Source organism: Microtus pennsylvanicus, chromosome 7, assembly GCF_037038515.1.
Source record: "Microtus pennsylvanicus isolate mMicPen1 chromosome 7, mMicPen1.hap1, whole genome shotgun sequence".
NCBI classification, from domain to species: Eukaryota; Metazoa; Chordata; class Mammalia; order Rodentia; family Cricetidae; genus Microtus; species Microtus pennsylvanicus.
This window is the reverse complement of record NC_134585.1, coordinates 70802916-70829324: the sequence shown is the minus strand read 5'-3', so window position 1 is coordinate 70829324 and position 26409 is coordinate 70802916.

Below are 26409 nucleotides of genomic sequence, written 5' to 3'. Positions count from 1 at the left end.
AATGAGAGATGGCAATAGATAGGGTAGCGGGTTTGTTTTTAACGCTAGCATAAAAAAGTCAAAAATATGAGTTATTTTGTGTTATATTGTCTAAATATGGAGAAACAGCAGATTTTATTACGATTTTTTTAAGAAGGTTAAGCGGGGAAGAAAATCCATTACTGTTTTCAATTAGTATAGATAGTACACTTATTCTAGCAGGGACTCTGTTAATTGCTTTACATGGATTATTTAATTGTATTTTCATTAATATCCCATTTTAGATTTAAAAAGAAGGCAGAGAGAGTTAGAGTCGATAAGCAATTTGTTTCCAGTCAGTGGCTAGTGAATGGTAAAACAGGAACTCTAGACCACCACCCCTCGGCGCACCAAAGCATTCCAGGATGCAACAAAGGTGGGATGGGACAGAATGATGGTTATGTTTGATCTCTAGGAGTCAGGCGAGTAGAAATCTCCAATAGCGTAGATATCCAGGCATGAGAACACCTCAATGTGAAAACAGTGTGGCCCATTTTCTTATTTTTTAGTTTAAAATGGAGTAAAGCAAAGACACAAAGAAGGATGAAGGGACTTACAGTTGGTATGCATGCATCAGCAGTGGGTTAAAGGTTTGATGGTAGCTAGGATACCATGGGCATCAACAACACAAAACAATTTAACAAAGAATTCAACCTGATATGACAGCTCAACTGTATCTCCCGAAGAAGGAAAGGTCATTTGGGTCTTAGATATTTGGTCATATTTAATGCGGTGTTGCTGATTTTCTGGAAATAATTTATCCAGAGTATGTGGGTGGGAGCTAATTTGGATTGGGACCAAAAGGCTAATCCTTTACAGCTGCTTCTTTCTTTCTTTCTTTCTTTCTTTCTTTCTTTCTTTCTTTCTTTCTTTCTTTCTTTCTTTCTTTCTTTCATTCTTTCCTGTCTGCTTGTTTTCTTTCCTTCTTGCTTTCTTTTTTTTTCTTTCTTTATTTTTAAATAGCACAGTATTTTGAGTTATTCTATTTTTTTTTCCTTCTGTCGGCACTAAGTTCTGAGGTTTGTTCAACAAATGGGTTGCATAACGTAAGTAGTAGCAGCTGTTCATTTGTGTTTCTTTTTCTAATTTAAAATCAATACACACACACACACACACACACACACGCAAACTCAATACATTATACCTAATACCTAGTTTGATCACATTCATCTTCCATCTCCTTCTGTCAGTTTCTTGTCTATTCATATTCATTCTCCCATTTTCATTCATACATTTTTTAATATCACAGATGGCTGAATGCACATAGTTGTTCCTCTATCTAAAGGACATGAGTAGCCTTTCAGAGGATTTCCTCCTTGAAGAAAATTGATTCTTCGTCCCCCGTTCAATTCCCAACAGCTTTTTGATGAGGGGTTGAAATTCTTGTGCCCCTCCTCTCTCTATTATGTTTCATGCTATTTTGCTAAATTTCTCAGCAGCAGACAGAGGCAAAATACGTGAAAGAAGGGAACACTACATTTCCATAATATTTTAAAGAAAGTAAACAGGGAATCCTAAATAACTTTTTGTTGTAGTTGACAAGCTGCATCTTTGTCTCATAACCTGGGATGACAACCAATTATAAAATCTATAAGATTATCAGTCAGTAACAAAAACATGGGAAGTTCCATAAATTTTATGAAAACATTGAGAAAATAATAGAAAACTGTTATTTAAAGTTTTATTTAGAAGACTATAATATTTTCAGCCCTTTTAATGTTTATTTGTAGAACTGAATAAAAGTCCACTTCTCTAAGAGGTAAGTCCCCTGCACAGATAATATCAAAAATCAGCTGCCCTTTTCAATATTTGCGGAGAATTCTTAGTATATATGCACAAGGCTTAACAAAATAATAAAAATATGTAATTGTTTAATAATTATATTTTAAAAAATTATTTAGTCAGATTTAAATCAAACAGTATTTCTAAAACATACTCTATATATTAATAAAATATACTACATAAGTTTCATTAGGAGAAAAGTAATGAGATAGATATTAAAACACACATCATTTGTCATAAGAAACATAGTAACTAGCTAAGGTTAAATTTTATTACCTTCATATTTCGCTACCCAGTTTAGGTTGGTATGGTCTACCTCATTTATAAGTTATCAGTTTCCAGTATGTTGAAATAAAAACCATTTGAAAGCTTGAGAACTTATCTTTAATGACTAAAGAAACATTTCAGTTAATCTGTTTGTACCTTGTATTGTCTCAGTTGTAGGAATTAGTAGGACATATACTCGTCTAAATGAAGCAGTGAATGATGGCTAGTGTGTTTTACATCTATTACATTCAACAAATGGACTGTGGTATGTTTCCGTCTTCAGATACTCAAAGACGAATTGTATTTCTGAGAAAATCGCTCTGATTGGGTAAAACAAATGTGACTTAATGTTTTTGATTATATTTATCTTATGTTTTATTGAATCTGACCACTGATTTTTTTATGTTTCATTTTCCCACTTGAGAAGGGCTGGAAGCAAAGGGAGTTAAAAGATGTTAGTCAAGGATTATCTCTTCAATGTAGCCAGCCTGCCAAACATCACACTTTAGATCAGGAAATCTTCTTTTCCTCTATTCTACAAAAAAAAAAAAAAAAAAAAAAAAAAAGCAAATGTTTCAGAGATAATCCCTGATTCTTGCAAAGGCAGTTTAATTTAAAACCATAAGATGATACAGAGAATCTCATAAAAATGTTTTATGAAGACTGATTTTAAAATGGTTCATTTTCTATAAAAATGTTTATGGATTTTTAATAGATAGTCTCTGTAGAGTCATTTTTCTTGAGTCTATTATTTTTTATGCTTTCTGGCAGTATGGTGTCATTTTCATTCCATGTGAATTTTTGAAGAAAAAATAATCAGAGCTAATGTCTCTGAAAACTTACCCACTTGTTATAATTAACTTGATTGCCAGTCTATCTTGTTCGTGTGTCAAGAGAACTTGCTGGTCAAGAATAACTCGCCTATGGCGAGTAGTACTTGAGGCTGCCTATGTCGATATACCTTTACTGTAACATGCATGATGTGCAAACATTCTTCTTCACTTTTGTCTTTCTGCATCTCCTTTTTCATCTTTGTTGAGAAAAGCATTTGATAAATACGCAGTTCATATAATTTCCAGTATTAATCTAAGTAGACAGCACGTTTGAGGCCAGAAGAAGAAATAAGAATCACCAGTGTGTCTAGTCTAGTATCTGAGTTCTTACGAGCGTCATGTAAATAATGGGGTCATGGCTCCCCTTTTTTTGGATTACAGACTACCTTGATTGATTTTATGTAATCTATTGGTCTCTTTCATTAATATCTCTTCAATTAATTATTTTTCTGTTACCTATTATTTTTGGTTTGAACTGTGTTCTAACAATCGAAGACAAATCATTAGATAATCTAGTTCTAAATTGTCTTAGAACTCTTTCAGCTGTATGCCTAGGGTCTGCTCAATTGGGCTATCATTTTCCATGAATTCTTGACTTCAGTTTTCATTTTCTATGATTTCTTCTTTACCTAACATTCATTAAAAGTATTTTCTGTCCTTTTTACATATTTGTGTGTAGTTTCAGTGATTTGCTTATTATTGGGTTTTAGTGTTAATCTGCAATAAGCTGTTAAAATATGATAAGGTTTTTATTTTTAAGACTTTTTTGACTTGCAATGTAATTGATTTTAAAGAGGATTCCATGTGATTTTGAGAGAAAAATATGTGTTCCCTATGCTTTCTTTGGAATATTCTCCAAACATAAATCCAATTTATTTGTGGTATGATTTAGTACCTAATTTGCCCAGCTGATTATTGGTTCAGAAGACCTATCTACCAGTGAGAGCAGAGCCTTGAAGTCTCTCCAGATTATTGTTTCAGAACCTACCTGGCTTCCTGGCATTTAGTCTGTGAAATTTGCAACCCCAATATTTAGTTTATAACTATAATTATGATATTTTTCTTAATGATTTCCCCAACTTCACGCTCTTGTTAATTTGTGTCAACATTCTTTCTCTTTTCTGAGTGGCTTGAGCTTGCAGTCTCCTTCATCAGGGACAAATAGTTCTGGAGGTTTGTTTTGGTCTCTATGTGTTTGCTACTCTCACTCCTGCCCTTTAATTCTCAGCCCCTAGCCCAGACTAATGTGTGTGTCTTGTAGATAACAGATAGTTATAACTTGATTTTTCTATGTCGACAGTCAGTATTCTGAGTGTGTTCTTATACTTAGTCCATGCGTGTATTAGCATTCCAAATGTATATATGATAGCTTTTCAATCATTTTAAATGTATCTTAAGATAAGAACATTTTCATTAAAAATTGTCTGGTCCCCTTTTATTCCCTGTAAATATTCAAGAAAGTAGCTATCAGTTTTATTGATATTATAAGGATTTACAGATGTACTTTAGGAAAGATTACAATTTACTACACGTTGGATTTTCATTTAGTAATTTAAGTTGTTTCTGCTACTCACTTATTGTTATATATTGTAGTAATTCCCAACCATTTATTCTGTCTAATTTATAGAGAAATTGTCATCAACCAAATGAACATTTTAATTAGATGTTTTGTTAAGTTAGGTTTGTGTCAGAATTAACATTAATAAAGAATATATTTCTGATTACCAAAGAAATATTTTCTAATTAAAGCAATTCTATATAACAGGGAAATCAGTAAGGAAGCAAACACCTATTGTAAATATTTTTCTATTCTCATTAAATATTTGCACTATGGATATTTCTACTCATGGTAAAATTAGCATCATATTGTATATGGGTATTAATTTGCATTTTTAATTTCACAAAATTTAAACTGACCAATAGTATATCATCATAAACATATAAAATTAGTATTTTATTCATTTCCATTTTATGCTGACTGTTTTTAGTCCTGGCTTATTATAAATATCATTCTTCCTTATAATAAACTCTGCTAGCTCTGCGGAATTCTTTGGTACAGAAGTCAGGGAAATTTGGCTTGCTATCTGTTTTTGTGACTGCTATTTTATGAGATCACAAACACATTCAATTTTTATATTTTTCTTAAGGCACATCATATAATACAATAGGAGAATTGAAATGTTGAGAAGAAGAGAAGAGGCCTGCTGGACTAACAGCTCGCTAGAGGACTTGTCAGAGCGAGTGAAATGCTGGATTCTACATTAGAGTGAAATACCAGACATGAACTTTCTTGGTAATGGTGAATGCATGATCTGTAAGTGTTAGCACGGTATATGTTTTCTACTGAAGCTCTGATATTTATAACACTTTATCTGAGCATGTTGTGGGAGTATGGGTGTCAATCCTAATTAACAAGATTAAGTACAATACTTAAGACTTGAACAAAGTGTTTTCATTCTGTTTCCCATAGGGACTTTAAAAAATGATGATGCAATTTATTCACAGATTAAAAAATAAACTTATATCCCTTTCTTTAAGCATTCTCTCAGTATTTTTGAGTCATAATTCTGCCATTTGATGTTTCCCACAGGTGTGTGCTCCTTAGGCACTCTGTAGAGTCAGAGCATCCTCAGGTGATGGAGGCAGCATTTGGCAGTAGCCATGGAGATAATGATTAATGATAAAGTTAATGCAGGTTCGGGGATACCCATCCACTGAGTACAAATGCAGACCTAGTAGTAGTATATCTCCATAAACACCAGGAAGCTGTCTCTTTTCCTGCCGCAGGAATATATTCAACTTTCACTAGGCCTGTGCCTTTACCTTTAGCAGTCTGCACCTCATCTTTTACACAAAACAATAAGGATATATTTATTATTTTATGTTTTTCAAAGCTGTATCAATGAGTGCCATATGTACATAGGGATACAAATAATATTTTTATTTACTGACAAAAAGACTAAAAGGCAGGAAGATTTTTTTCCTCCCTACTGACGAGTAACTATTACACTCTAGGTTTGATTTGTAACAAAATTTTTGAGAAAATATTTGTGCAATAACAAAATATAAATGATTTCTTATTTTTCTATTTATATGTCCTTTAAGTGTATGGTGTTTTGTCTTAATGCATGTCTGGGCAACACATGTGTATTCAGTGATGGGAGATATTAGAAGAGCACAAGTGATCCTCTGGACTGAGTCATGGGGACTGCTCTGAACTGCCATGTGGGTGTTGTGACTTGAATCATGGTTCTCTGGAAGAGCATGTGATGTCTTCCCAGCTGAGCCATCTCTCAGCTCTCCAGAACTTCCATTCTTTAGACTTGGAGCTGCACAAGAGAAACAGAGATCTCTTCTCTCTTTATGCACCACAATGATATCACGATTGCTTATTTGCCTGATTTTTGCTACTGTCACATCTTGTTTAAAGAATTCGAAATACATTCCTACAAGATTACATATCCTTTTTACTATTTTAGAATTCTGATCCCTGATTAGCTTGACTTCCATATCAGAGTAAGGCTATTATTGGTATCTTCCCTTTATACATTACAGAAGGTAAATGCTTATGCTATCTCAGTTTGTGGTTTTTTTTTATGAAATGAAATAAATCTTTACTACAACTTTTCCACTTCAGTCATGGTTCAGTCATGGTGCTTATTCATGAAAGTAGTTCTCAGAATGTCAAGTTTTTGTGGGTTGTTTTTTTTTTGTGTGTGTGTGGTGGGGGAGATAATACATTTCTCTGAATCTGAAGGGTGATGGTAAAGCAGAATTATGGTTTATTGAAAATTCTACATTTATAATGATTTAATATTCTTTTTCGAGATTATGTACTTCCAGGAACATTGTTCCTTACTGTAACCAATTTCTTACCTTGAATATATAAGAAGGAAACATTATTCATTTTGCTTGCATTTCCTTTCTTAAAGCCACAATGATCTCCATCTGTAAGAGAATATATCAACATGTAGAAGAATGAAAATAGATCCATATCTATTGCCATTCACAAAATTCAAGACCAAATAAATTAAAGATGTCAACAAAGCCATCCACACTCACCCTCATAGAAGAGAAAGTGGGAAGTACACTTGAACACATTGGCACAGGAGACCACTTCCTAAATATATACCCCAGTAGCACAGACACTGAGAGAAACAATTAATAAATGGGATCTCCAGGAACTGAAAAGCTTCTTTAAAGCAAAGGACACAGTCAACAAGACAAAACTACAGCCTACATAATAGGAATAGATCTTCATCAACCCCACATCAGACAGAGGGCTTATTTCCAAAATATACAAAGAACTCGAGAAATTGGGCATCAAAATAACAAATAATCCAATAAAAACAAGGTATAGACCAAAACAGAGAACTCTCAACAGAGGAGTCTAAAATGGCTAAAAGACACTTAAGGAAATGGTCAACATCCTTAGCCACCTGAGAAATGCAAATCAAAACAACTCTGAGATTCCATCTTACACCTGAAAGAATGGCAACAATCAAAAACACTGATGATAACTTATGCTGGAGAGTTTGTGGGGTAAAGGGTACATTCCTGTATTGCTGGTGGGAGTGAAAACTGGTACAGCTCTTTTGGATATCAGTATGGCAATTTCTCAGAAAATTAGAAACAACCTTCCTCAAGACCCAGCAATAACACTTTTGGGTATATTCCTAAAGGATGCGCAATCGTACTACAAGACATGTGCTCAACTCCGTTTACAACAGTATTGTTTGTCATAGCCAGAATATTGAATAAACCTAAATGCCCCTCAACCAAAGAATAGATAAGAAAAGTGTGGTACATTTACACAATGGAGTACTACACAGCAGAAAAAATAATGACATCTTGAAATTTTCAGGCAAATGGATGGTTCTAGAAAACATAATATTGAGTGAGGTAACTCAGACTCAGAAAGACAATTATCATATGTACTCACTCATAAGTGGCGTTTAGACATAAAGCAAATAAAACCAGCCTACAAATCACAATCCCAGAGAACCTAGACAACAATGAAGACCCTAAGACAGACATATATGTGTCTAATCTACATGGAAAGTAGAAAAAGACAAGATCTCCTGAGTAGATTGGGAGCATGGGGACCATGGAAGAGGGTTGGAGTAGAGATGAGAGGAAGGGAGGGGAGCAGAGAAAAATATATAGCTCAATAAAATCAATGAAAAAGTAAGGAATAAAAATCATGTCTGTTTTTGTGGATATGAATGTCATTTGAAATCTTTAATGAGCTTTTGTAAGTGCCAGGTTCTGCCATTCTTGCTTTGGTCTCATCTTTAAAGGCTGAGCTCATAATTTACTGTTATAGAATGAGAATGGTGTCCATGTCCTTGCATTCTGAGTCTTTCTTTCTCTCAAGGGATCACATTTTAGTTTCAGAAGAGATTGCTCTTTTGACTTCAGAATATAGCATTAGGACAAAGATGATAGAGGTTTCTGTAGTGTGATAAGGTTTTATTATGATGATGACGATGATGAGACAACCACTAGCCTATGATAGAAAAAAAAAACAGTACCATGCACAAAAACTCCTTTGAATAGTTGGTCAGGCCGTCCAAGTGACTCCTGTGTATTGTTCATATAGATTGTCAATGTAGCCTCTTACACATTGTAGGTTGGACCCTATGCCTGAAGACATCACACATTTAGGACAAAGGACTTGGATGATGTAAGCTGGATTTTGCATGACAGTCTCTTTGCAGCACTCTAGCTTCCATGGTTCCAGAAAATACAATGTAGGGTGCCAATGAAGGGAAGCAATTAAATAGCCTTATCCAACTCAATACCTATGAACAGTAATAATTTCCAGCATTGCAAGATATAAATAAAGGTTAAGGAAGTGACACTCACATATACGTAAAACCAATAGTTTTCTAATTGGACTTAAGTCCTATACCTAACAGGAAGTAAAGCATACCCAGTGTTTAAATTCGCTGCAGCTTCTCTGGGCTAGTGAGGTCATGGAACTTAGAAATCAATCTTTTCCCACTATGTGCCTAAACCCGCATAATTTCTTACTACAGTCTAACTCTTATCTTTACAGTCACATGTAGCTACAGCTACCACTGCTCCTCAGAGAAGCCTCTCTTTACAGCAAATAAAAACCATGACAAAAAAAAAATGGCTACTGGAAACTGTAACGAAATCAGTGGCTTGTGAGGTGCCAGGCCCAATGGATCGAGCTACATTAAAATCCCTGTACCTATGGATAAGACAAGATCAATAGGACTTAGAAAGGTTGTAGGATTCAGAATAGCAGGAAACCTGCTGTTAAACAATCCCTAGATATGACAACATAAAATATTGGAACTGTAGCATTATTAATGGACATATTAATGCTTAAGTGGGGAAGGTTCATGGCTTCCCACCACTTCAGAACAAATGACTGCCGAGGGAAAGAGAAGTAGCAATTTCTAAAACTAAATCAACCTACTTGTTGGTTGTCCAGTGCACAGAGATTGGCCCTGAAGCCATATACACAACAAAAACAGGACTAATCAAGTTGTATGCATATACACATATAGATATATTGTGCATAACATGCATATATACATATAAGTGTATATAAAAATCAAAGAAAAAGAGGCTATCCACTTGAGAGGGAGGCAGGAAAGGATTGTAGAAAGGAAGGCTAGGAGAGGTTGTAGGGAGGAGTGGGGGGGGGAAATGATATAACTCTATTTCAAATATAAAAAATTAAAAAACAAACAAATAAATTAAGAAATATATAAGTCTCAAGACAATGGCAAAAAAGGCTGTATTTATATATAAGGAACTTCCATCATACTGCATGAATTTTGCATGCCGAATTTGGAATAAACATTTTATTATGTTGTACAAAGACTATATCCAATAAATATTTCATGACAACCCATAAACTCTGTTATTATTTGTATTTTCATAATATAATAGACTCGCATCCAAAAAGCATTTATACAAAGATATGTTTTTCTTTTTGTTTAAAATACAACCATCTCTTTTTCCCAGTAAATCAATTCTGTACCATAACCATGCATACCTGATGTGTGCCCTAAAGAGCCTGTCATAAAAATCAGCATTTAAACTCTTACTTAACGAAGGAAATTTGATTTACTAGAATATGTACCTTGATTGCCATAGGAAAATGTTTCCAGGGGTTTTGTAGTGTTAAAATTGCATCTGATTTCTTTGTAGTTAAATCTAAGAAGAATACAAAGAATAAAGATGAATAGTTGACTAATACAGAGGTCCTACATTGTAGTTATAGGACACATTGATAAATGTAGGGTGTCATTAATTAACTCTATTCATGTGTGAATGTTAACGGTTTGCTTTACTTATGCTATGCTTCCTAGGATAAATTATAATAATACTAGGGAAGTTTAGCTGGCTTCTTCGTTGATAAGCCCTAACGCTGAACCAATCATAGCTTTTTGGGCGAGAGAAGTCTGTTATTACAACCCCATGTATCAGCATTAAGCATAACAAAATTGTTTTAAAATGTTGCAATCTTTTTCACTGTAGTAACTCTTCATTTTGTATTTAGTGATTTATCCAACTTATCTGAACTAGGAGTTTAAAGCTTAAACTACAAGTTTAAAGGAAAATTTGAACACAGATGATTGAGAGATTGAACCAGGACGTTAGTATTTTATGTTTTGTCTTTAAGTCTATTTGTTTCTTTTTTCTCTGTCACAATTTTTCTTCATGAATTCTAGTCAATTTTTAAACAAATCACTGCATAGTTGTCTTTTTTTTAAAGATATATATTGGTTTTTTGGGTCCCAGTTCTCTTTTTCTTTCTTCCCCTGCACATCCTTTTCATTTCCATGGTTTCATTTATTGATACTTTGCACTTATATCTGAAGTCTACAATTCCAGACATGGCTTCAAAAATCTGAATTAAAAATGTCATGCTCACAAAAAATACTAGTTTGACATGCTAAAATAATCTTCAACTAAACAACATCCCTTTTCCTTTCTTTTTCTCACTATCTATAAGAAAACAAAAGCCAAATCAACTCTCTGGCCCTCTCGATTCATATAACACAAAAGAAGAAAAAGACATGATAAAGAAAAAAGCTCCTAGAATTTCTAGAAGATCTTGACCGTCAGCCTGGAGACAAAGGGCCAACGGTGTTCAAGACAGAAAAAAGAGCTGTACCAGTTGTCTTTAAGCTAGAAAACATTTAAACTCTTGGTTTTGTTCTCCTTTATTTCACTTTACGAAGCATGAACACAGTGAATTTTACACATTCTCAACAACAACCCAACAACAAACTCTTCTGATGCTTTAATTAGAAGTATCATCATGGACTCCAACATGTGGAAAACAACATCTAATATTCATGGAGACAAAAGCAGATCCTATCAAATTTAACATTCTATTGAGAACTAGGGCAAATTGCAAAACAAATTCCCCAACCACAGTAACTAAGAAACTATTATAAACCTTTCTCACCTGTACCAAAATCATTAATTTAAATGACTTCTCAGAGCAATTGTTTAACCTGTTAAGAAAATCAGAAATCATCTAAAGTCTCTTTCTCCACAGTATTCAGTTATCAAAGACTATTTGTTTCATCTCAACATATGTATCTGCTTTTCTTATTCTGACTCTCTTGGAAATAACTTCAGATTTTTAAGCAATCTTAGTTTTATGATGTCAAGATTTAATCACTCCCACTTTATCCATCCTGATTTCTGTTTGTGATGTTTCTTAATTTTATATTTTGATGATATCAATGTTGCTTAATGATTTCTAAAATTTGAAAGTAAATTGATTTACTCTGGCCAGAGGCTAATTTTTTAAGTATAATTTTATTTTGATTATATCAATGTTGCTTAATTCTTTCTAAAATTGGAGAATAAATGGTTTACTCTGGAAGGAGACTAATTTTTTTAAAGTACAACCTCTGCCACTGCCTTCATTTTTATATCATTTTATATCATTATGGCTCATCAAAAGACAACCCTGTGGCCTTCAACCACTGAACAGGGTTTTTTTGCTGTCTTTTTATTAATATCTCACCAGGTTTAAAGGGGATCTTCAGTTAACCCTTCCTTTGTTCTTCCTTACATAAGTAAAGACTTTATTATCTGTGTTTGCATATCACCTAAGAGAGAACACTGTTATGGGCATAATGATGCTGGATAGATATTTATCACACATCTTTCTAAATCGGAAGGTTCTACAGTCTTGGAGAAAGTTCTGGTATATTTTTTGCACATTTAGCTAACAGTATCTAAGATAGATACTGTATTGTTCGAAATAGCATATAACAAAAATGATGTTCATTCAACTACCAGAAGTGCCTCTATAATTTGTAACTTCTTTTATAGGCATGTTGACGTATATAACCACAGAGTAGAGATATTGTTTACTTCCTCAATTTTTTTCTTTTTTTCCCTCTCTTTGGAGTATTAACTGTCCCTTGAAAGTATTCTCAATTTATGTGCTTTTCTGAGTTATGTTTTATATATTTAGTTTTTTTCTAGTTATGTAATAATTCACATTGTGTTCCTAAGACTGTTTTTTTAAATAGATAAAATCTCCCAGAGTTTTTAAGAAAAGAAACAATTGATGGCACTATTATTCAGTAAAAGTAAATAACTGTTTTTTGAAACAGTTAAAATATTTTTGGTGTCTCATATCTAAAATTAAAACAATTGTCCTTAATCTACTATGATATATTTAGATATGATTATCTCTTCTTTGCTCTTGGCTAGCTAAGTCAGGATACTTTTGGCTAGATACAACTAATCATATTTACTAAATCTGAAAAATATTACATATTTACAAAATCTTTACAGGACACTCTCATAATGTAAAGTCACAAAAACTATAACCATATGTAGAATACACATCCTTAGTCCCACAGTATGGGATAGAATTTAGCAAACTATACATTGAACACAATTAATATGTAGGATATGCAAAAAGCTCAAAATATGGAGTAAAATAATGATTCATTCATAAAACAGACCTGGGATATGAACAGAAAATTTTTGAAAAAAAAGAAAAGAAATGGTTAAGAAATATATTTAAAAGCAAATAGTTTATTATTGTTAGTAATTAGGAGATTGCAAACAACTTTGAGATTTATCTTGCCTTAGTAACAATCGCAAAGACTAAGGATCAACCACCAATAAATGTAAGAGTACATGTGTGTGAAAGCGGTTTCTCATTCTCCGTCAGTGCATTGTATACTCATGAAGACACTCTGGAAGTCAGTATGGGAACCCTCAAAGCCCTTCAAGCATGTATACCACATAACCTACCTATACTACTCTTTGGAATATCCTAAAACACTTGACATCCTGTTTGCTAATGCATGGTCATTGTTGATCTAGTCACAGTAACAAGGAAACAGAAACTACCTAACTGCCCTTCAACTAATGAATAAACAATGAAAATGTTACACATACAAACTATGGAATATTATGTAGCTATAAAGACAATGAAATCGTGAACTATAAGGTAAACGGATGTATCTAGAAAAGATCCTATTGAGTGGGACAAACCATATCCAAAGGGACAAATGTTGCCTTTTCTGTATCATATTAAGTTTCTAGTTCCAAATCTTCAGATTTGTGTATATAACCTACAGAAACTGCAAAACCCGAGAGGAAAACCCAAACAAAAACAAAAGGAAAAACAGATCAGGGAGTGAGTGAAGAAGAGCAATAGAAAGGGGAAAAGAAGAAAACAAATGTTTGAAGGGGAAAATGGAGGAAGTGGAGAGAACTTTAGTGGGGAGGGGGCAGGAGTGTCTAAAATGCCATGAGTAAATGTGTTATTATCTGTCTACCTAAAATTACAAGCAGGTAAGTCATTGTGCACATATACATATAAAATTTAATTGAAAATTTCTCTGCTGCACTCAATACTCGCCCCCATGATCTTTACATTATCTAACACACACCCTTTCCTGAAAGGTTCTATTTTCCGTTGGTGGTCAGGATTGTCCAAGAGATGCTCAGGTCATTGTCGGCTATTTCTATTGCCCTCGGTTGTTTCTCAAAGATGGAGGATGAATCCCTAACACTGATGACGACATGCACTTCAGACACAGAACACAGAGGGATCCCAAGTCCGTACCTCTAATCATAGAGGGGACGGGGGAAGTGGGGAGTGAAGTGCGGAGAAGTGAAGAAAGGGTAAATTGTGGTCAGGATGCATTGTATGAGAGAAGAATCTATTTCCAACTGTATAAAAATCCTGTTAAATAAGTTTTCTGAGGAAAAACTGGAAAATTGGAACTTCAAAGGAAGTGATCGTAATTGTTTGTTAATGGAATTTAAAAGACCTGAATTGAGTTTGGGAGCATGATTATAGAGAAGGGTGGATTCCACAGTTTTGTGATTAACCACAGGGATGAACCCATGAGAGATGAGCTCTGGGAACTGAGGAGGATCCTGCTGTGTCAACTTTACCATCTGCTTTAGAAAGCAACAAGGCCCAGGTGGAGACCCCAGGAGGGTTTGACAGATTTCAATTTCCTGGGAGTCATGCAGGACATTAGTTTCAGAAGTTTGGAATGAATTTGATTCAGGATTTTGGTTTTGTTTATTGGAATACAAGTACTGGTTTAAATATAACTTTAAACATTTTTAATTGGAGCAAGACTACTGGAAATCTAGGAGTAAAATCAAATATAGAATATAAATTTTGAAAGTTTGCTTTGGAAAAGGTCAAGTGTTATTTCTTAAAGGTGGAATTATTGGCTCTGAGAAAAATAAGCTTCTTGTTTTATATTTTCTGTACTCAAATTGCATTCATCCACATTGTAATCTAATTCAATAACTCTAAAAATTGCTTCCAAAGTCTGGTTAGAAATTCCAATATCTAAGGACTTTTGCCTCTGTGAAAAACTTCCTTAATTTTATCTACATTTGAATTTTTGCCTACACATATTTCAATAGATTCCCTAGACAGTTTTTAGTTCTTTAGTCAATAACTATTTATGTAGAATGTAATGCTATGATACTTTTGTCAAGCCTGTGTATACAATATTTAAATGCATACTTTCAAAGTGTTCATATTCTAACTGAATTTACAAAATAGGATGTATAATAAAGTGCAAGAAATGCATAATTCTATCTCACTTTGTATTCCAATACTGACTTATTTCATCTTTCTTTGACCTATAACAGGGATAAAAGGCAATAATTTGTATCAATAACTCACTCAGATTGAAGTAGAAGAAATGATTTCTCTATTTAGTTGTTAGACTTTCTGTTTGAAGAGATGGAATAGTTGCACATTTTTTCCAACCATTTGATTTTCCATTGAATTCTCAAATTCAGTTTCTTCTCTTTGAATGTAAAAAAAAGTTATAGTTAAAAAGCATATACTAATGTTTTTCTTTAATTTAGTCTGTACCATATTGCCCTGCATATAATTTCACTGTGTCAATAATTTTTAATGCAAATTAAGGTAACTTATTTTTAACCTTCAGCAGCGTATTTTACTAATGATTAGTAATTTAAAAAACAATTTCAACCTAATAAGCTTCTATATGTGTCCATTAAGAAGTGAAGTACAATTGTTTTTATGACCTAATAATCTGGTCAAAGACCTTCATAATATTTTAACATAAACTATTTGTCTAAACCTTACTAGTTTTTTAAATATTGTCTTTTATTTTATTGAAATATTGTTGTTTTTCAAAAATCAAGTAATAATTCATAGATCTCAAGGTCAAGCAAAATACATCTCATATTTCTTCTCATTCAGACATATTGAAATGCTCTTTCTTCTAGCAATCATCATGGAAACATATTTTTAAAATGTTAAGTTTGGTAGCAATAACTTATGGGCTTGTGTGTGAGCCACAATTTAACTTCATTTTGCAGTAAAACTAGTTAAATCAGACAGCAGAAAAGACTGCTGAAGTATAAAAATTACCACTAAGCAGCTTTATTCACAGATTTCCTGAGAAAGTTTGCAAAGTCTATTATTTTGCAGACATATTTATTAGTTCTGCATTTCACTGAAGATTAGCATCCCTAAGAATGCTCCACATTGTGGTGTACCTTGCTGCCTCCTCTCATCTCTTTTGTTCTTTGCTCCAAACCCCATGTGTCCTCACTATCTGTCTTTTTATATTGCAACTTGACTATCTGTAACATAGGTTATCAAAGGAAAACTTACTTCTTTGGGCACATCTATCTGAACATGGATGAGACTTGTCTGATGGGGAAACTGATTCATCTCAGAAGCCAACAGCAAGTCTCTGCAATGAACCAGAGAGCAAGCTCAAGGGTGAGAATGGGATCCAAGAGTTCTGCAGTGTGGCTGTGTGGGCAGAGGGGCTCTGTTCTGCAGTGTGCCGTGTGTGCGCAGAGGGGCTCTGTTCTGCAGTGTGCCGTGTGTGCGCAGAGGGGGCTCTGTTCTGCAGTGTGCCATGTGCGGGCAGAGGGGCTCTGTTCTGCAGTGTGCCGTGTGTGCGCAGAGGGGCTTTGTTCTGCAGTGTGCCGTGTGTGCGCAGAGGGGGCTCTGTTCTGCAGTGTGCCATGTGCGGGCAGAGGGGCTCTGTTCTGCAGTGTGCCGTGTGTGCGCAGAGGGGGCTCTGTTCTGCAGTGTGCCATGTGCGGGCAGAGGGGCTCTGTTCTGCAGTGTGCCATGTGCGGGCAGAGGGGCTCTGTTCTGCAGTGTGCCCTGTGTGCGCAGAGGGGCTCTGTTCTGCAGTGTGCCATGTGCGGGCAGAGGGGCTCTGTTCTCTGGTTAGACTCACCATCTGGCAGAATATGGAGGGAAGAAACTTCTCTGTGACATTCACTGCACTGAGAAACAAAACTTTGTGTGTGACCTTTTCATACTTTTACTGATGTTTCCTATTTAAGAATGCCAAAGTTTATTTCTGATGCTCAAGAACATTTGCCCTCAAGTGACTATAGCAAAGATGTGTGATCATTACCAGGACGGCCTAAAGGGCACCACTTTCCCCACAGGGTGAGTATATGTAGGACCACTTAGGGAGATGGGTGGTGAATAGTATTTGCTTATTTATCCTTCTGAGTGTATTTACAGAAAGTAATATGATGCCACTTCTACGCAGCACACAGCCAGAAGTTCATTTTTTTTATTGATAAAAGGAGAATTAAAAAAAAACCAAATTTCCACCTTCTCCCAGCCTCCCATTTCCCTCCCCCTCCTCCCACCCCTCTCCCCTTCCCCCCACTCCTCTCCCCCTCCCTCTCCAGTCCAAAGAGCAGTCAGGGTTCCCTGCCCTGTGGTAAGTCCTAGATCCTCCCCCCTCCGTCCATATCTAGGAAGGTGAACATCCAAACTGGCTAGGCTCCCACCAAGCCAGCACATTAAGTAGGATCAAAACCCTGTGCCATTGTCCTTGGCGTCTCATCAGCCCTCATTGTTCGCCATGTTCAGAGAGTCCAGTTTTAACCCATGCTTTTTCAGTCATAGTCCAGCTGGCCTTGGTGAGCTCCCAGTAGATCAGCTCCACTGTCTCAGTGGGTGGGTGCACCCCTTGTGGTCCCGACTTCTTTGTTCATGTTCTCCCTCCTTCTGCTCCTCATTGGGACCTTGGGAGCTCAGTCCAGTGCTCCAGTGTGGGTCTCTGTCTCTATTTCCATCCATCACCAGATGAAGGTTCTAGGATGATATGCAAGATATTCGTCAGTATTGCTCAAGGATAGGGTCATTTCAGGTTCCCTATCCTCAGCTGTCCAAGGAACTAACTGGGGACCTCAGCTTGGGCACCTGGGAGCCCCTCTAGGGTCAAGTCTCCTGCCCACCCTAAAGTGGGTCCCTTAACTAAGAATTGTGGTTCCGTGCTCCCCTATCCAACCTTCCTTTATCCCGATCCTCCTGTTTCCCCAAGTCCCCCCTCCTTCCCTTCTACCTTTTCTTTCCCCATCTCCCTTACCCCCATCCCACCCCACCCCCAAGATCCCAATTTTCTCCCCGGCAATTTTGTCTACTTCCCTTATCCAAGAGGATAACTATATGTTTTTCCTTGGGTTCACCTTCTTTCTTAGCTTCTTTAGGTTCACCTATTGTAGACTCCGTGACTCCTATTTATGGCTAGAAACCAATTATGAGTGAGTACATCCCATGTTCATCTTTTTGGGTCTGGGATACCTCACTCAGGATAGTGTTTTCTATTTCCATCCATTTGCATGCCAAATTCGAGAAGTCATTGTTTTTCCCACAGCGTAGTACTCTAGTGTGTATATATTCCATACTTTCTTCATCCATTCTTCCATTGAAGGGCATCTAGGTTGTTTCCAGGTTCTGGCTATTACAAATAATACTGCTATGAACATAGTTGAACAAATGCTTTTGTCATGTGATAGAGCATCTCTTGGGTAAATTCCCAAGAGTGGTATTGCTGGGTCCAGGGGTAGGTTGATCCCGAATTTCCTGAGAAACCGAAACACTGACTTCCACAGTGGTTGCACAAGATTGCATTCCCACCAGCAATGGATGAGTGTACCCCTTCCTCCACAGCCTCTCCAGCAAAGGCTATCCTTGGTGTTTTTGACTTTAGCCATTCTGACAGGTGTAAGATGATATCTCAAAGTTGTTTTGATTTGCATTTCCCTGATTGCTAAGGAAATTGAGCACGACCTTAAGTGTCTTTTGGCCATTTGAACTTCTTCTGTTGAGAATTCTCTGTTCAGTTCAGTGCCCCATTTTTTAATTGGGTTAATTAGCATTTTAAAGTCTAGTTTCTTGAGTTCTCTATATATTTTGGAGATCAGACCTTTGTCTGTTGCCGGGTTGGTGAAGTTCATTCTTATACCATTTGTAGTGTAATGGCAGAACTGAGCTCCTCCCATTCACCGATTCGTTCTTTCTCATCAGAAAACCCATGCTACTGCAGACTGATTCAAAGGCATCGTCATTTACATGTGCTTGACTCCTTTTGAGAGGCATAAACCCTGAAAACTTCCCTTGAGTCACACGCATTTCACTTTTAAGGATAGTTTTTTGAATATAGCCATTCAAGAGAGTTTACACAATGTGAAGCTGGGTCACAAAGACACACAAATGTGTACATTATTCCAAATTGTTCTACATTGCCCGTAGAATATTCAGTATTTTATTAATAGTGTGTGTGAGACAAGTGCTGCAGACTGAATGGAAATTCAGATGTAATTATAACAAACCTAGGAAGATAAAAACCAAGAAGATAAAATTATTATATGCTCAAGTTTTTATTTCTTATTTTGAATTACTTCTAATGCAGCTTATCTTATTGAAATGATCTTTCTAGCAATCACCATGGAAACATATTTTAAAATGTATTTAAGTTTAGTGGCAACAACTTATGGGCTTTTGAGTGAGCCACATTTTAACTTAATTTAACAATACAGCTAAGTTAAATCAGACAGTAGAAAAAATTGCTGAAGTACAAAATTCAGCACAATAATAAATATCTATAAAATGTTAATTTTGTTTCAATATCTGCTAAAGTTGTATATTAAACTTTTTAATTTATGATAACATTATTTGTGTAAGTTTCTGTTGAATATGATGTTAACTGAACTTTCATTAATGCTATTTTCCTTATGGGATCATATTAATTAAAAATAAAATATAATTAGACATGAAACAAAGGAGGTTGAAATTAATTTGCATTTGAAAAGACATTGTTTTATTTCAATAAATTGGGAATTTTCAGAATATTTTTTCCTAAGGTCACTGTGTTATGTTATTTATTATATTGCAATAAAAAAGCTACCACTTGTTATCAATTGTGCTTTTTCCAAATCACAAGCTAATATGTCAATTGTAGCCTTATACTGAATACATTCTACTGATTTTATTGTGTGTAGATTCAGGAAGTTTACAGTGTTTGTCTATGTCACCCAACAGAACTATTTTAATATGTATTTAGAGCCAACTGTATCTGTAAATCCTACAATTAATTAATCAGCTAGTGAGGTATTTCCCTGTCAAGGTGGATGATAGCAAGGGCTTCTGGAAACCACATCCTGTATTATTATGTCACTTTGGGAAGGTGCTTTTGAAACTTTTGGAATGGGAGTCAGGATAACAAGAAGGAAATCTGGAAAAGAAAAAAAATGTGAGGAAGAGATAGTACACAGTATAAACAGAGAAGAGGAACAGAAATCAGGAATAACAACTGCATTAGAATTTAGTTAAATTCCAGGGTAGAAACATTCCCATATTTTTCTCTAGGATTTCATGGGTAAGAGAAATCTGCCATTCTTGGTCTTTATTAAATTATTTTTGCTTGTTTGTTTTCACTTTTCCTTTTGTTTAATTCTAAGGTACCTTCCCACCAGGGCAGCTGCCACTGTGTTCCTCTCAGCTTCTCACCTTGCATGGCTCTTCCTTGTCAATGAAGGTCTTCGTACCCGAGGCCAATTTGTAGTTCTTTCCTGTAGCTAAAGCAGCTGTTTTCTTATAAGTGACTGAGTCTCAGTATGGATAGACTGACTGTGGCTGTTTACATTATCATGACATCTGTAGGACATGAGCCCTAAAGGACTGGAGAAAAATCATAGCACAAGAGATCATGAGAAGTGGTCTCAGTGTTTAACATTTTGTTCACAGTAGGTTAGAATAATAAATATATAAGTGTAACCTCCAGCCTGGTATGGATTCTGAAGAGCATTGGCCTTTAAGGATATTTTTTTTCCTAAGAATAATGAAAGCTGGCTAATTAAGGCTGAACGTTGCTTAGGTCTCAAAAAACTTGCCAACGGGAAAAAAAAATGGAAGTAGTAAAGACAAACTTAACCAGAGGTGTTCATGTCACAATGAGCAGAAGTGTCTAGGAATAAAGACAGGTGATATGCTTCAAACCACACCAGGTTCCATACTTTCATTAATAAAACTCATCTGTTTCTTTAAAATTTTATGTGGAATTTTTAACTAGATATGAAGTCTCAGACATTTCTACAATATATTTTTGGAAGAGCTAATGCTTTCCATAATTTAACAAATAGAACACTGAGTTTTCATGTGTTTCTCAAAAACTAAAGCAAAGCAAATGTAATTCTAAGATACTTCTATGAATGGGATAATTCTGCATTACATGTTGTCTTCAGTGAAAATATCAACATGGTATGTGGGATGCTATGTTACTTAGTAAAAGCAAAATATGTAAGGGACAGTTTTTGCACTCAAACCATTGTTTGGGGATATTTTATTTCTGTCTCTGACTAAATATCAAAATCAAATTTACTACAGTTCACTTCATGAAGTAGAACAGTGACCCCTTTTATGCCATGATTGATGAATTACTTTACAATGTTCCTCATCTCCCAGCACCTGCTACAGATTAAATATTATGCCTACTCCCAGAACTTATTGTACTAACAATTGTCTTCGAAAGAGGCTACTAGTATATTTTAAAGAGGAAATACATATCTGATCAATGGTTTGTTTAAAATTCATTTGATATTTAATGTAGACTCTCTTATATGAGTAATACATTATGAAAAAAATAGATACCTGATAGTTTCCTTTATATTCATCATTAAAATTTAGATCAGTGTTCTCCAATTGGCTATTTGGGAGTGATCAGACAAGTTAGGAGACAGGAGGTCAAAGGCTCAGTGGCCAGCATCAGCATCGTCCCTTATGAACTAAAGGACACTGAAGGTTCAAGAAGCAAAACACAAAAACAAAAAATGCAAAACTTTTCTTAAATGTGTAGATGGAAATATGGCAGCACTGTCCTTCCTCTGTCATGAAAGTTTTTGTTTTGTTTTGCTTTTGTTTGTTTGTTTGTTTGGGAAATGATATACAACAGCTTATTGACTCCTCCCACTAATATAACTGGAACTACAACCTAGACGGGAATTTAAGATTTTCCTAAGTTGGATTTAGATGTTCTGATCCTCTATGCCTGGAACAGGCCTAAAAATTTGTATTTCTATTTCCCAGATAATGCTCATGGTGTTTCTATATTAACTACAGTTGAAGAATTGTAATCTTGGGATGAAGAAGGGGCTTGATGTGTCAAGAATGTCCACAAAATGTGAATATCTGTCTTCAGACAACAGAATCTACATAAATGCAGACCCAGTATTGTGAAGTTAGTCAAAATCCCACCATTTATGTAACAAAGTTTGAGGTAGAAAAAGGAAAAGTCATGAAGCTTACTTGTCAGTTAGCCTGGCATAAGGGGTAGACAGATATTAATTCAGAGGGAAGTTTGAGACTATACACACTTAGCTGTGCATCTGTGTGAGATCATGGCTCAAAAGATGCTGAAAGTAAGCACTTTCATATACATTCTTCTGATCTTTGCATGTGTGCATGAGACACAAGAATACAAACACACAAACAAATGCATACAGGCACACACATACACACACACGCATACAGATACACACATACATACACACACATGCATACATACACAGAAACATGCACACACAAACACATTCACACAAACACGCACATACTGACATGCATACACACATGTGCACAGACACATACATACATATATACACACATGCTTGCACACATACATACACAGGCCTATGCATACACACAGATGCACAGACATACCGAAGACACTAAGAATTACTTTGTACTAAAGATTACAAAGCAGAAACCTGTTAATCAACTATTCATTTAAATCTTTCTCCTAAAAATGAGCCATGTTTTTTCCTCCTTTACATTTTTTCATGTTTCCCCCTCTTTTTCTGCTTAATTCATTGTTTCCTCGGTGGTGAACACCACAGGTATTAGCCAAAAAAGAAAAAAAGGAACAAGAAAAGCTGATGTGATTGAAGATGGGCTTATTTGGGCTAATTTCTTCTATGTGACTGCCAAGAATGGAGCTTGACTTTAAGAAGTTAAAGGGTATCTGGGTTTGAGACTTTGTTACTGTAGTTATCTTTAGAATATCCTGTGCTTCATGTAACCCATAGGAGGCTTTGGGCATGGGTCTAAGGTTCCAGTTGTTATTTATTTTTAGTTTTGTTTGTTTATTTGTCCCCCACCTTCCTGTTATTCTCAGCATCCATTTTTTTTTATGGCTTTGCTGGTCACAGAGCTGCTAACTGCCCACAACTTTTTCTCATCAGCTGATTACTACTAGTCCTTCCTATACTGTTGGCCAGGACTGGGAAGGTTAGCTATCATGTCTTGACACTGAGCACCAACCTAGGAACTCACGTGTTAATGTCTTCCTTACCAGGTGGTCAAACCCTGGCAGGCAAGTGGATCCTGAGATCGTTGACTTCATCCCTGGATTAATGCATTGGTGCTTTCAAAATATTTCCTTTTGCTTGAATGTGTGTTTGTAGAAGTATGTTTGGTACAGAGAGTGTCTCTGTCTTTCTCTATTTCTCCCCCTCTCTCTTTCTCCCTTTCTCTTGCCCACTCCCTTTATCTCAAAACTCCCTACTTAAAGTCTGTCCGTATGCCATATATGTCTTTCATCTGTAGTGGGCTCTCACCTGACATGAGTATCACCCGCTCCCAAGGACCCTCTCATGGAAAATTAGGATATTGATTTTGAGAGACTCATCAGGATCTCCTGGCAATTCCTCCTGCCTGCCGATGGTTTGAGGAATGCCAGAACCCTATAACCTTCAACACAGTCCCTCTTCCAATTACAGAATCCCCGGAGCCCTTCACCCAACATGCCAAAACTGGAAGTAATAGTAGGCCCATCTCCCACCTGTAGCCGTGTTTCCATGAGTGAGGGTTCATCTTCTGACACTGGGTTTTTGCCTTCTGTAACCAGTCAGTGATGGTCTACTCCTTTAATCTTAGTACTGGGGAGGCAGAAGCAGGTTAATCTCTGTAAGTTGGAGGTCAGTCTGATCTACAGAGTGAGTTCCAAGACAAGAAGGACTATACAGAAAAATCCTGTCTTGAAAACAAACAGACAAACAAAAAAGCAAACAATGCAGGTTACTATTGGCAGCAGTGGACTCATTGTTGACACACAGAATAAAAGAAGGGCAGGGTCATGTAGAAAGAGATGACACAATGAATTATTATTTCGTCTATCTCAAGATTTAGTAAGATTTAATTACCCAACTCTACCAAAAATCAATTTGTAAGGATAAACATTACTCTCCAAAAAGATGAATATACTATAATTATAGTTGTTGTCTTGAGACAGATAATTGACAAAGAAGTATGCTAAAGAACTGGTATTTCCTAATAGTTTGGTTGTGGAACAGATTCTTTAGCTGTAAATATCAAAAAAATAAAGTCTATAAGTTGAACACCTTTGTAGGATCTCTGAGGGTGTTAAGTTTCTGTTTACTCTGTGCTAGGAATAATTTCCACACATATGAAAAACCATAGGCTGAAGTTTTCAATCATATATCAGTTGTTTCCAAGATAAACTTTTAGGGAATTTAATAGAGAGGGTATCCATTACTTGGCCATTCCAATTAGTGAAGGCAGATTGAACAGCTTGTATGTCACTTATAAGAAACTTATTAAGTAAAATTTGGAAAGCACATGGAGCAAATTACAGATGTATTCCCAACACAAAGTGCTGGTGATGCCAGGACTACTTGTTCAATAAACACCTGCTGAATAATAAAATCGATTTCAGTTAAAAAGGAGTACTCATAAAACTAAGCTTATTTATACTCTTCATTTCAGTCATGATTCCCTCAAATTTAAGAACGCACTGTAAAATAAAGTTTGGAACATTTCTTTAAAATCCATGAATATTAATGCCTCCACTTCTACTGCTCTATTCCATTGGTTAGAATTTTATGTACTAATCAAATAATTTACTGTAGTTGGCTACAGTTTAGGGGATATACTTTAAAAATGTAAAAAATTTGTAAAGTCAAGGAACGTGCTACAGAATGACACTTTACACAGGAGGGACCTAGAGCAGCTTGGCAAAATGAGGAATCAATTCATTTGTTTTGAGAAGGTAATTTTGATAATTTAAAATGGAATATTTTGTGTGTGTGCTACTATAAGTCTTTTGAGGATTTCTAACTGTAAAACACAATTGGATATGTTTAATGAATAGTGTCATTGATTGTACAATTATGGCTATAATCTGAATGATTTGAATATATTCATCCACAGCCTCAAATTAAATAGTACTCACCAATTCAGCCAATCATGAGGATCATTACATGCAATTTCATGGGTTTTTTTTTTTTAAAAAATCTTTACTGTAGTTCTCTTCCACATGATGCTGAGTGGCAATCCAAACAAATGTTTAGGTGGTTGGACTATGACATCCCTCTTCTCTATGATGAGTAAACTGGTAATGGGAAAGAATTGGCCTTCTTTTATCCCTGAGTATCCAGTATGCGTGCTTCAAACTGTGCACTCGATTAAAGAGTTAGTTTCACAGAGGGGAAGGGCGTGATTCAGTCCAGAATACATGAAATCTAACCTTTCACTTTTTCCCTGTAATTCATGATGAATGCATCTGCACCCTGAAAGAAACCTTTAAGTGAGCATGAACCCTTATTATATAGTTATCTTCAGAAAAGATTATGGAAGTCTTAGAGGTTAAGAATCATACTCTCAAAAAACTAATTAGCTATGGCATTTATCTTAAAAAAGAGCTAAATCAGCATGCCCAATCTTATACACAGAGCCATTTATCAGAGGACAGATGGTCCCCTAAAAGTGAAACTAAACAGTTCTTGAAACATGACAATCCATTTATCTTAATGTGAGCATCCTCTAGCAGATATCAAAAACCAACCTAGGCAGATTTATAACTTTTGGACTATATTCTGCATGCTACTGGCATCCCAGAAAGAATGTTTGCATCTAATAATATGATTCATATTTGTAAATGGCACAGGAAAATGTATAGTAAAGTAGCTCAAATATTTTGATTATGTTAAGAATTATATTAGTAGAAAGATAGCATTTATCATCAATGTTTCTTTATGATTTCTATTCTATTATAAGACAAAACTATCTGTAATTTTCTTCTAAATATCTCTGTCTGCCTGGACATTTGCAATCTGGATATATCTTGTTAGGCTGCATACTTTCATATTAAATGGGATAAAAATTGTGTATATATTCTACTTTATGTTTTTAATTCATGCACTCATTTTTCATTTATTCAGGAAGCATTTATTGGATGACTGCTCTGAAAACTGTCAAGAAATGGAAATAAAGACATAAATCAGTGATCTCTGTTTCTGCCCTTAAGCATCTCTCATCCTAAGAGAGAGACAAGTTATTGTGTAATTATTGTACAGTAGAGTCAAAACATAAAAATATAGTGAGTGAATGAATTGTTGGAAATAATAATTTATGTTTTCCTCTCTGTTTCTCAATTTTTTTAGCCCTTTCTTTTCCCATCCTTGCGAACCCTTCCCTCATTCTTTTTCCTAGCTTCTTTTTGGATTCTTAGGTTCAAGGATACACAATCTGATGAGAAGGAAAAGCACCAAGAATTTGGCAAAAGATGGGGGTTAAACACAATAAAGAAAGGCAGAATCTAGCTAGAAAAGAATTGTATGTATTAAAGAGTAAAAAGCAGCATTTAGGAGCAAGAGATGAAATCCGAGGGTAGTAGGTCCCTGTGGATAACATCTA